At 43.4% G+C, this 9761-nt stretch overlaps 1 pseudogene; it reads right to left on the bottom strand.

Annotated features, from left to right (window-relative positions):
• Positions 1–3160: 3160 nt before the first annotated feature.
• LOC147446140 (uncharacterized) lies at positions 3161–9050 on the bottom strand (annotated as a pseudogene).
• Positions 9051–9761: the final 711 nt, after the last annotated feature.

Below are 9761 nucleotides of genomic sequence, written 5' to 3'. Positions count from 1 at the left end.
CTAGTACATAGCCTATGGTGAGGTCACGAAAAGGGTGCTCCAGCTACCTGTATCACCGAAAGGATCTCCACATTTGAGCATCCCCCAGCTCAATAAAAACCTCACGCTATCGACCCTCACACGAAAGCTAATGCAAATCGCGTATAGTCAAGTCTCAGAAATGACTATCTTCCAGACCAAGTCTCAGAAATGGCTGGGACTGCCAAATACAACCAAGTATGGCTCCACAAATGCGTACAATGGCAGTTTCCACAAGTAACGTACAATCCAACAGACAATGCGCTCAAATAGGCGCCAAGTGATGCATTCCCACAACAACTGCAAGTGACATCACTGTTAGTATATCACTGTACTCCAGCTACCTGTACCTGTGTGAATCACCTGTACCTGTACCTGTCCCTGTAACCTGTAACCTGTAACCTGTAATCTGTAATCTGCAACCTGTAATCCCGAAGCTCGAAGCTCGAAGCAGAAGGTACTCGAAGAAGATCCTCCGTGGGGGCGCCAAAAGAATGTGAGCGGGATGAAAACACACAGAGCGCCTCTATAACGACCCGACACACACTCTTGGGAAGATACACACACACACTATGGGGCACCACTCGGCTTACACAACACACCTGGCCGAGACAGGGAACACACCTCTGGAGTGAGAGGAGAGAGACTATCCACTTGCCCACTCCACACAGAGACACACACACACACACACACACACACACACACACACACACACACACACACACACACACACACACACACAAAAACTCAGCTCAAAAGAGGTGAACTTATGATTTTTAGATACAAATGAGCTTGGGCCAACACCAATGGGGCAAATAGCTCACACAATATGGGTAAAATAAGCCAGATACAATCACAAACTAGAGCAGAAACTTCGCTCATAGGAGAAACTTACACAGAAAAACAGAAGAAAAAGAGTGAGGAATTTGGAAAAATGGACAGCGCCATTGCGTCCGGAACGGCCCAAAACCCCAGTCTACAATGTCAAAGTGCTCAAATCCGACCTCGGATGAGCAGTTTACGGCCAAAACAGGCTCCAAAAACCCAAAAAACACACCTGCGGCTGTTCCTCCTCTCTTCTCCACATTTTTTCTGGTCTTCTCTCTCTTTTTTCAGTTCCCACACTTAGCTTTATTACTTGGGCACCCTTGGCCTTTTAGATGACCTCAAACGGACCCCGAACATGCCAAAAACTGACCTCGCAGTGCATAGTTGTCACCTTTTTGCATCATCCGCACACCTGGCACTCGACTTTTTTCAATAATGCATCCCGCCACCACGTGAAGTGGCCCCAAAAAGTGGTCCTCATGATGACCTTTCTGCATAATTCTCACAAGAAAACACCCACGCTGTGTCCGTACTCATCCACGTGCAAGTATTGACCCCGTTCGGCCTCCTGACGCCACTAGATGCCATCTGACGCACCTGCTTACCTCATGTCGTCGGCCCGCGGAAAGATTCCTCGAGAAGTTTTACGTGCTACCAACTCCTCCTTATTGTAGAAAAAACACACTGGTACTGGTGATAGTGAAAATCGATGCACTATGTACATGGTGTCCTACCTGTACACATGTGGGCCCCACGTAACCACCTGGCTCTGGAAAATGGGCAATTCTTTATTTGATGCACCATGCATTTGTATGTATATATGTGCAATCCCTTGCTCCAAAAAACTCCTGACAACGTAGAGGCTTAGTTCTACTTTAAAGTATCACTTCGAGATGCACTTCAAAAGTTCCATCAGTAGAGATAGATAATCAAGAATGTGTTGCGAATCAGGTACATACTTCTTGAGTAAGATGACGTGAAAAACATTATGTACTTTTATGTGTGGTGGTAACAAGAGTCTATAAACTTGCTCATTAATCCGCTATGTGATTACAAAAGGTCCACAATATCTAGCACTAAACTTCTTACACTTACCCATTCATAAAGAACTACGTTTGGGTTTTACTCTCAGAAATACCTTTCCCCTATCAAAAGTGTGAGCACATAATCAGTAGGATAAGGACAACTGGTGATTGATTTCAAGACCAAGTGTACTGTGCATATTCTACGATGTGCAACCTTATGCATTCAAAGTGTGAGGATGATTTTGAAGCTTGCTTTCAGTAACTCTTATTGGACTACTCCGAGCATGCAAATATTCAATGCTACGTATCCAACGGATGGTGCTCAAAGTCATGTATATGGCATGAGCATTGGCCAAAGTTAGATTCGCTCGGTTGTAGTGCTTCGATGGATGTTATACCTTTCTTGCACAGGTACTAGCATAATTGTGTATTTGAATTTTGCATGTCAGCTATGTCTTGCACTCTTACATATGATTCATGTAGGGCTATGGAGGCGTTGGGCCATGGAGCAACACCTCATCATCCATGTCACGTGTATGCCAAATTGAATGGAGCTGAATCTAATGGGTATATGCGAAGAGAATCTAGTGCAAATAGGTCACAACCAGCAATGTAATGATTGTCATGCACAAGAAAGCCACAAAATCTGAAGATGTCTCTATCTAAATCATACCTGTAAAGTGCTCGGATGCTCAGTATTGGAGATAGAGGGCAGATTTCGTTCCCCGTCTTTTCCAAGCGCAAGTGTCCATATGAGACATAGAACTCAAGGGCCATATAAGAGCATTCATCAGGTGATCCTACATCAATAGGCTCGTTGGAAGTCTTGCATCTCCGAATTGGTAGCTTCTTCTTGGATGGAGAAGTAAGTACATGGCCCTAAAAGGTAGCATGCATCTCATTATTTAAATAACATAAACAAGAGATCCTTATGAACAAGCAAGTCATGAACCCTCCTCTCACAAGAGACATAAATGTAGAAGCACCTCCCACAAACCTCATCAAGATTGAGGTTTCCTAAAGACTCGGAAAGATCTCCTCTTGTATCAATAGCTTTGAAAGTCATCTCTACACTTTTATCATGATCCTCCTCACCCTTTGGAGAAAACTAGAAGGGATCTTGAGTATCAATGTCATCCAAGGCAGCCTCAAGCCATGGAGGGACATCGTGAACTCTCTTCTATTTACACACATAGCATAACGGGAAAAAGTGATTACACATGCATGCTTAGTGTGATGAGGCAAAGAAGCAACAAAGTAGGACACTCACATGTGCATCATAACCTTCTTCAATTCTCTTTTGAATTTGTCCAAGCCGGCGAGCCTTGTCCACCATGTATTGCTTCATCCTCCCACTGATAAACACTTTTCCAAAGGAATCTTGATCCATCTTCTTGTACTGTCCACCAAGCTCCTTCCATATTTGTAGTGCTCGAATGCACATGATGTGTTGATATCGCTTGCTGTTTTTCTTGAACTTCCAATCTTTATCGGTGACCCTTTTCATGGCTGCTTTCTTCCAAGCCTTAACCTCAGGATTAGGCAGCAAATTAGCTCTTCTCTCTGCCTCTTTGTGCAAGGGCCGACCTCCAGGACGCTTTGGAATCTATATGTCAATACCATGAGACTCCTTGAGGTGTGTCTGGTATCAGAGCTTGGTGATTTCCAGAGCCTCTACTTGCGTTTTCGCGTCCACGCGTGCAATCGCAGTTTTCAGGTAGTTTTCGGAAAATTTGCTCGTGGGAGCATCCTCGACGTTCCGAGAGTATTCTGATCAGGCGACCTCAGGCAACCTAGGGTTTTACCCCCCTTTCAAATCCGTTTGAGCCCTCAGAATTTTGTTTTGAGCAACGTAGCAGAAGTTACTTTTCAGAGGCGTTTAGATCAAGAGGGTGTGCTTTTTGACAGATTTTCTTCAGGTAAACAGTTCTTTTGGGAAGCAGCTTGTCTTAGCTTTGTGCTGAGATTTTGTGTAGATTTTTTCTTGGATTGGAGAGGAGATTTGTGAATCTCTTGGAGGTTCTTTTGCTCTCTTGTGTGCATCCACAGTATGGCTCAATCTACGGAGAAAGAGATTTTTGGTGCGTTTACATCCGAAGACAAATTGGATGGTACCAACTATTCTCTTTGGTCTTTTATGGCCAAAAATGTTTTGGTTGGTAAAGGATTGTGGGATTATGTATCTGGAGATGAAGTTCGTCCAGGTAGCATTGCACCTGCCACGCCTAGTCGTGGTGCAGCTGTTGGTGCAGGACCCTCACAAGTCACTCCAGAGCAAAAGAGATGGGATACTAAAGATGCACAGGCTATGGCTGTGATTGCCTTAACCATAAAGAGGAAAATCACACCACATATCAGATCTTGCAGAACTTCTGAGGATGCTTGGAACACTCTGCAAGCTATGTTTGGAGGAAGAAATGCTGCCAGAATAGAGTTTTTGAAGAAACAACTTGACAAAATACAGATGGACGAAGGTGACGATATTGTCGAGCATCTTACAAAAATCAGGGATCTTAAAGAGCAATTTCTTAGCATTGATGAAGTGATTCCAGAGAAGGACTTGGTTTCCAAAACACTCAATTCACTACCACCATCTTATCTGACTTTTCAGTCTTCTTTGACTCTGTCTTTGCGAGCTAATCCTGAGCCTCTTCATTTTGAAGAGTTAGTGGCTTTGCTATTGCAGGAGGATCAATCACGTAAGAACAAGTCTTTACAGGTGGATGGTATGGATCATGCTCTTGTTGTACAGAACAAAAACAAGGGTAAAGAGAGTGCTCATTACTCCAAGTCTAGTGCAGGACAATCTTCAGAGAAGTCTAAAGGTGATTCCGACAAGTCCAAGAAGAAAGGTAAATGTCACTACTGCAAGAAACCTGGTCACTACATTAGTGAGTGTAAAAAGCGAATTGCTAAAGAAAAGAAGAAAGAGTCAAGTTTGGTTGTTTCAGCTTCTGGTGATTCTTTTACAGCTAAAGAAGAGTCTGCAAACTTTGTGCAGGATTCTTATGCTTTTGTAGTATGTTCTGATTTTTTTGCTTACAGTGTTGACAAGACACAAATGATTTGGTACTTTGATAGTGGTGCATCCAGGAATATTACTTCAAGGAAGGATTTGTTTTGTTCATTGGATGCAGCTCCAGCAGGAAAGAAGGTGACATGTGCAAATAATGCTTCTTATCCAATCAAAGGCGTTGGTAAGATTTTGATTACCATTTCAGATGGTTCAGATTTATGCTTGCCAGATGTCTTATATGTTCCAGGGATCAAGAAGAATTTGTTGTTTGTATCCTCTCTTGCAAAAAATGGTCTTCGGTCATTTTTGAGGATGACAGATGTGTTGTACGAGATCGAGAGAATGGTTATTCTCTTATCACTACAGGTACGCTGGAAAATGGACTATTTGTGCTAGATCGTTATGAAAAGCAGATTCAGGTATGTATTGCAGAAACAAAGACTCAGGCCATGCAGGATGCTGAGTTGTGGCATGCTAGATTTGGGCATGTTAGTTATGGCAGTTTGATGACTTTACAACGTCATAATATGGTGCATGATTTGTCTTTATTGGAGATGCCACCAAGACATGTATGTGAAGGTTGCGTTCTTGGAAAGATGCATAGATTAGCATTTTCGCAGGATGGTTCAGTTAGAGAGACACGAAAGTTGCAGCTTGTACACAATGATGTATGTGGTCCTATGAGGACGCCATCTATAGGAAACAGCCTTTATTTTGTGACCTTCATTGATGAATTTTCCAGGTTTTGTTGGGTGTATCCACTCAAAGAAAAGTCAGATGTGTTTGCAGTTTTTCAACATTATGTCGCCATGGTTGAAAATGAAACAGGTTGCAAAGTACAGACTCTTCGTGAAAATGAAACAGGTTGCAAAGTACAGACTCTTCGTACTGATCGAGGAGGTGAATACATGTCACGTGCATTTAAGGATTTTTTGGGAAAGAAAGACATTAAACACCAATGCACTATGCCATACCCACCACAACAGAATGATGTTGCAGAAAGGAAGAACAGGTCTTTAATGGAGACGGCTAGATGTATGCTCAAGGCTAAGAGTTTGCCTCATAAGCTATGGATGGAGGCAGTTGCTTGTGCAACACATGTTTTGAACAGGTGTCCTACTCGTGCCTTGAAGACCATCACTCCATTTGAAGCTTGGTATGACAGAAAACCTTCAGTCAGTTATCTTCGTGTTTTTGGTTGTCTTGCTTATGCTCACATCCCTCAGTAGTTACGTGGGAAGCTTGATGATAAGGCAATCAAATGTATATTTGTGGGGTACAGTAGTGGAAGTAAAGGTTATAGACTTTACAATCCTGCTACAAACAAGATTTTTGAAAGTCGTGATGTAATTTTTGCAGAAAATACTGCTCAACCTATGGTTGCTTTTGATGTACCGCATATGCAGACACATGATGTATTTGAAGGTTTGCTTCCTTCTTTTGTGGAGAATCAAGAATCACAACAGGTTGATAATCTTGATCAATCTTTTGATCAGCATGTGACACCTCATGATGTAGAGGAAATTGTGCGTGAAGAGCAAGAAGTTCTCAGGGAAGAAAGAACCTTGCCTAAATGGGTTCAGAAAACTTTGCAGGATAGCAAGTTGGATGCACCGTTGCCACGAAAAACACGTGCTGGTACTACTTTTGGTAGAGAGCAAGTAGATTTGGCTTGCTTTAGCACTCTTTGTGATGCAGATGAGCCTGATTCGTTTGAACAAGCTTTAGAGTGTGTTCAGTGGAAAGATTCTATACAGCAAGAAATTGATTCTATTCATAAGAATCATACATGGGATCTAGTGGATTTGCCTACAGGTAAAAAGCCTATTGGTACAAAGTGGGCCGGGTTTTTAAGGTAAAAAGGAAACAAGATGGTATTGTTGACAGGTACAAAGCAAGGCTTGTGGCAAAAGGCTATGCGCAACAGAAAGGCATAGATTATGATGAAACCTTTGCTCCTACTTCTCGTGCGTCCACAGTTAGATCACTAGTTGCAATTGCTGCTCATCATGGTTGGAAAGTGCATCAGTTGGATATCAAAACTGCTTTTTTGAATGGTGATTTGCAGGAAGAAGTTTATGTAAGTCAACCAAGTGGTTTTGTTGTAAAAGGTCAAGAGCAAAAGGTATGTAGATTGCTTAAATCTTTGTATGGTCTCAAATAGGCTCCAAGAGCATGGTATGAGAAGATACATACTTATTTGATTGGCCAGGGATTTCAGAATAGTCCAACAAAAAGTACTTTGTATGTCAAAAAGAGAGACGGAGTTCTCATTATGCTAACACTTTATGTGGATGATATTCTTCTTACAGGAAATAATGCAGATGAAATTGAAGCGTTTAAAGATGCTTTGAGAAAAACCTTTGAGATGTCTGATCTTGGTTTGCTACATTATTACTTGGGTATTCAGTTTGTGCAATCAGAGGATGGCATATACATGTTGCAGGCAAAATATTTGCATAAAATTTTGGACAAGTTTGGTATGCAAAATTGTAAGCCAATCTCTACACCCGTAGAAATTGGATCAAAGTTGAGCATGCACGATGCTGGAGAACCTTTTGATGTACATACTTATGCAGCAGCCGTTGGTTGCTTGATATATTTGACAGGCAACACTCGTCTAGACATTCAATTTGGGGTTTCACAAGCAAGCAGATTTATGCACAGCCCAGGTATGCATCATTGGCAGGCTGTGAAGCGCATACTTCGTTACCTTTCAGGTACCCCTAAGCTTGCCATGTTCTTTCCAAGGGGGGATATGTATGGAAAGCACAGTTCTATGCAACTTCTTGGTTACAGCGATTCAGATTGGGCTGGTGATTTTGACACACGACATTCCACAAGTGGCAATTGTTTTTTCTTGGGAAATGCATGTATATCTTGGCTAAGCAAGAAGCAACCCACAGTGGCTACATCAACTTGTGAAGTTGAGTACAGGGCAGCTTTCACGGCAACAGTTGATTGTGTATGGATACGCAGGTTATTGGAAGATCTTTGTGAGTGTCAACAGGCACCCACTTCCATTTTCACTGACAGTCAGAGTGGTATGGAAGTTGCAAGGAATCCAATATTTCATGCAAGAACAAAGCACATAGAGGTTCACTACCACTATGTCAGGGAAAGGCTACATGCAGGGGAGATCACACTAACTTACTGTCCTACACAGAATAACATTGCAGATCTATTTACGAAGGCGTTATCACGAGAAAAGTTTGAAGCTTTCCGAAAAGCTTTGGGCTTACTCTCATACACATGATGATCTGCTACCTTGTACGGATTCACACTATCACTACAGGGGGGATTTGTAGACATATAGTAGTGTTAGTGTGTATACGCGCTTTACCAGGGGCACTTTTCTCCCACTGGGTTTTTCCCCCTGGACATCAGGTGTGAAAGGACACCTTATCTCTTAGGGTTTCATATAAGCTTTGTAGCTCTGAGTTTGTATACTCTATTATTCCAATACAGAGAGATAAACTACAGAGATCTTGTACGCAAGCTCTGTGTCTTCTCCATCTCCATCTTCTTCCTACTCTGAGTTGTTGTCTTCCTTCTGTTTCCTGTTTCATCATCTTCAACAGTGTCATCATCCTCAATCTCTTGAATATGAAGGCCAAATGCGAGGGGAAATCCTCACTTGCCCGACATTGGCGTGCTAGTCTTCCATCGGGGGGCTCAATCTCTCAATAGAATTTGCAAGGATCAATGTTTGTTTCCTTTGCTTGTGCTTTCTCTTCTATGCCATTGGGATCATTGCTTAGCTCTTCGTTGTAGGAGGCATTATCAACACTTGAACTAGCCATCTTCTTTCACCGGCGGTTGTTGAGGCTAGGAGGTGTGGGCGGATTATGCACGAACAGCCGAGGGCTTCTTACCGCTGAAGATGCTGGAAAATTTTGACTAGGAGACATGGGGGGGCTGTTGAAGCCCTCCTCTTGAGAAGGCAACAACTCTTCATGAGCCTCATTGACCCCATCCACATACTCAGGTATCTGACTCTTCGTATCCCCTCGATACCCCTCCTCTCAGCTAAATCTCCAAGAAGCATGAAGTTGGCCCGTGTCATGCGAGAGGAAGTAGCTTCCACACGAGTACTCTTTCCTGGCTTTTTTCTGGGTGATCACCCCATTTTTAGGGGTGCTTACTGCTAGTCACACAACCATTAGCACAACAATGCATTCAAATGGTTGAGTGTGTATGTGTGGGGGATGACCTATTACATTTGTGTGTGTGTGTGTGTGTGTGTGTGTGTGTGTGCACTGTGGGGGGGGGGGGGGGGGGGGGAGCAATCGATTGCATTCATGTGTGTGTGTGTGTGTCTTGCATTCGCCTTCCCCCTCTTTGTTCAGCACATCAGAATGTAGCACTTGCCAACCTCGGCTCGAACACAAACACCCCTCACGAACACTTGCTAGTCCTCAACTGCCTGCATGTCTCGTGGGCTATACCTTGCACATCAACGATTGAAGCTTCGGCGTCCCCCCATGCCCCCCCTCATGCATGCATGCAAAATGATAGGGATCCCCTCTAAGCACTGAGTGGCCTACCAGCGTGGATCCCTTTTTCGTCCATGTTTACCTCCCAAACCCTGCCACGTGGGCATGCCTATCCGGGTTTAGTTTTTGCTAAGGTGGACCGCCAGGCGGGCATGCCTGTCCGGGTTTAGTTTTTGCTGAGGTGGATCACCAGGCCAGCACGCCGTTTGGATTTAGTTTTCAAGTGGGTACGGACGCCCCAGATCCCCTTCCTCACTATCTCACACGGGCATGGGCTGGATGGGATCAATGGCCCACACCCATTTAGGGGATCGCGTGCCATATGAGCCGTTCAATGCGAATTTTGTAAATTCGGGAAAACAAGTAAATTAGAGCGCA

This window comes from Adiantum capillus-veneris, chromosome 12, assembly GCF_014529385.1.
Source record: "Adiantum capillus-veneris isolate H3 chromosome 12, ASM1452938v2, whole genome shotgun sequence".
Lineage (NCBI taxonomy): Eukaryota > Viridiplantae > Streptophyta > Polypodiopsida > Polypodiales > Pteridaceae > Adiantum > Adiantum capillus-veneris.
The sequence above is the reverse complement of the archived record's forward strand: the minus strand, read 5'-3'. Positions and strand labels throughout refer to the sequence as shown.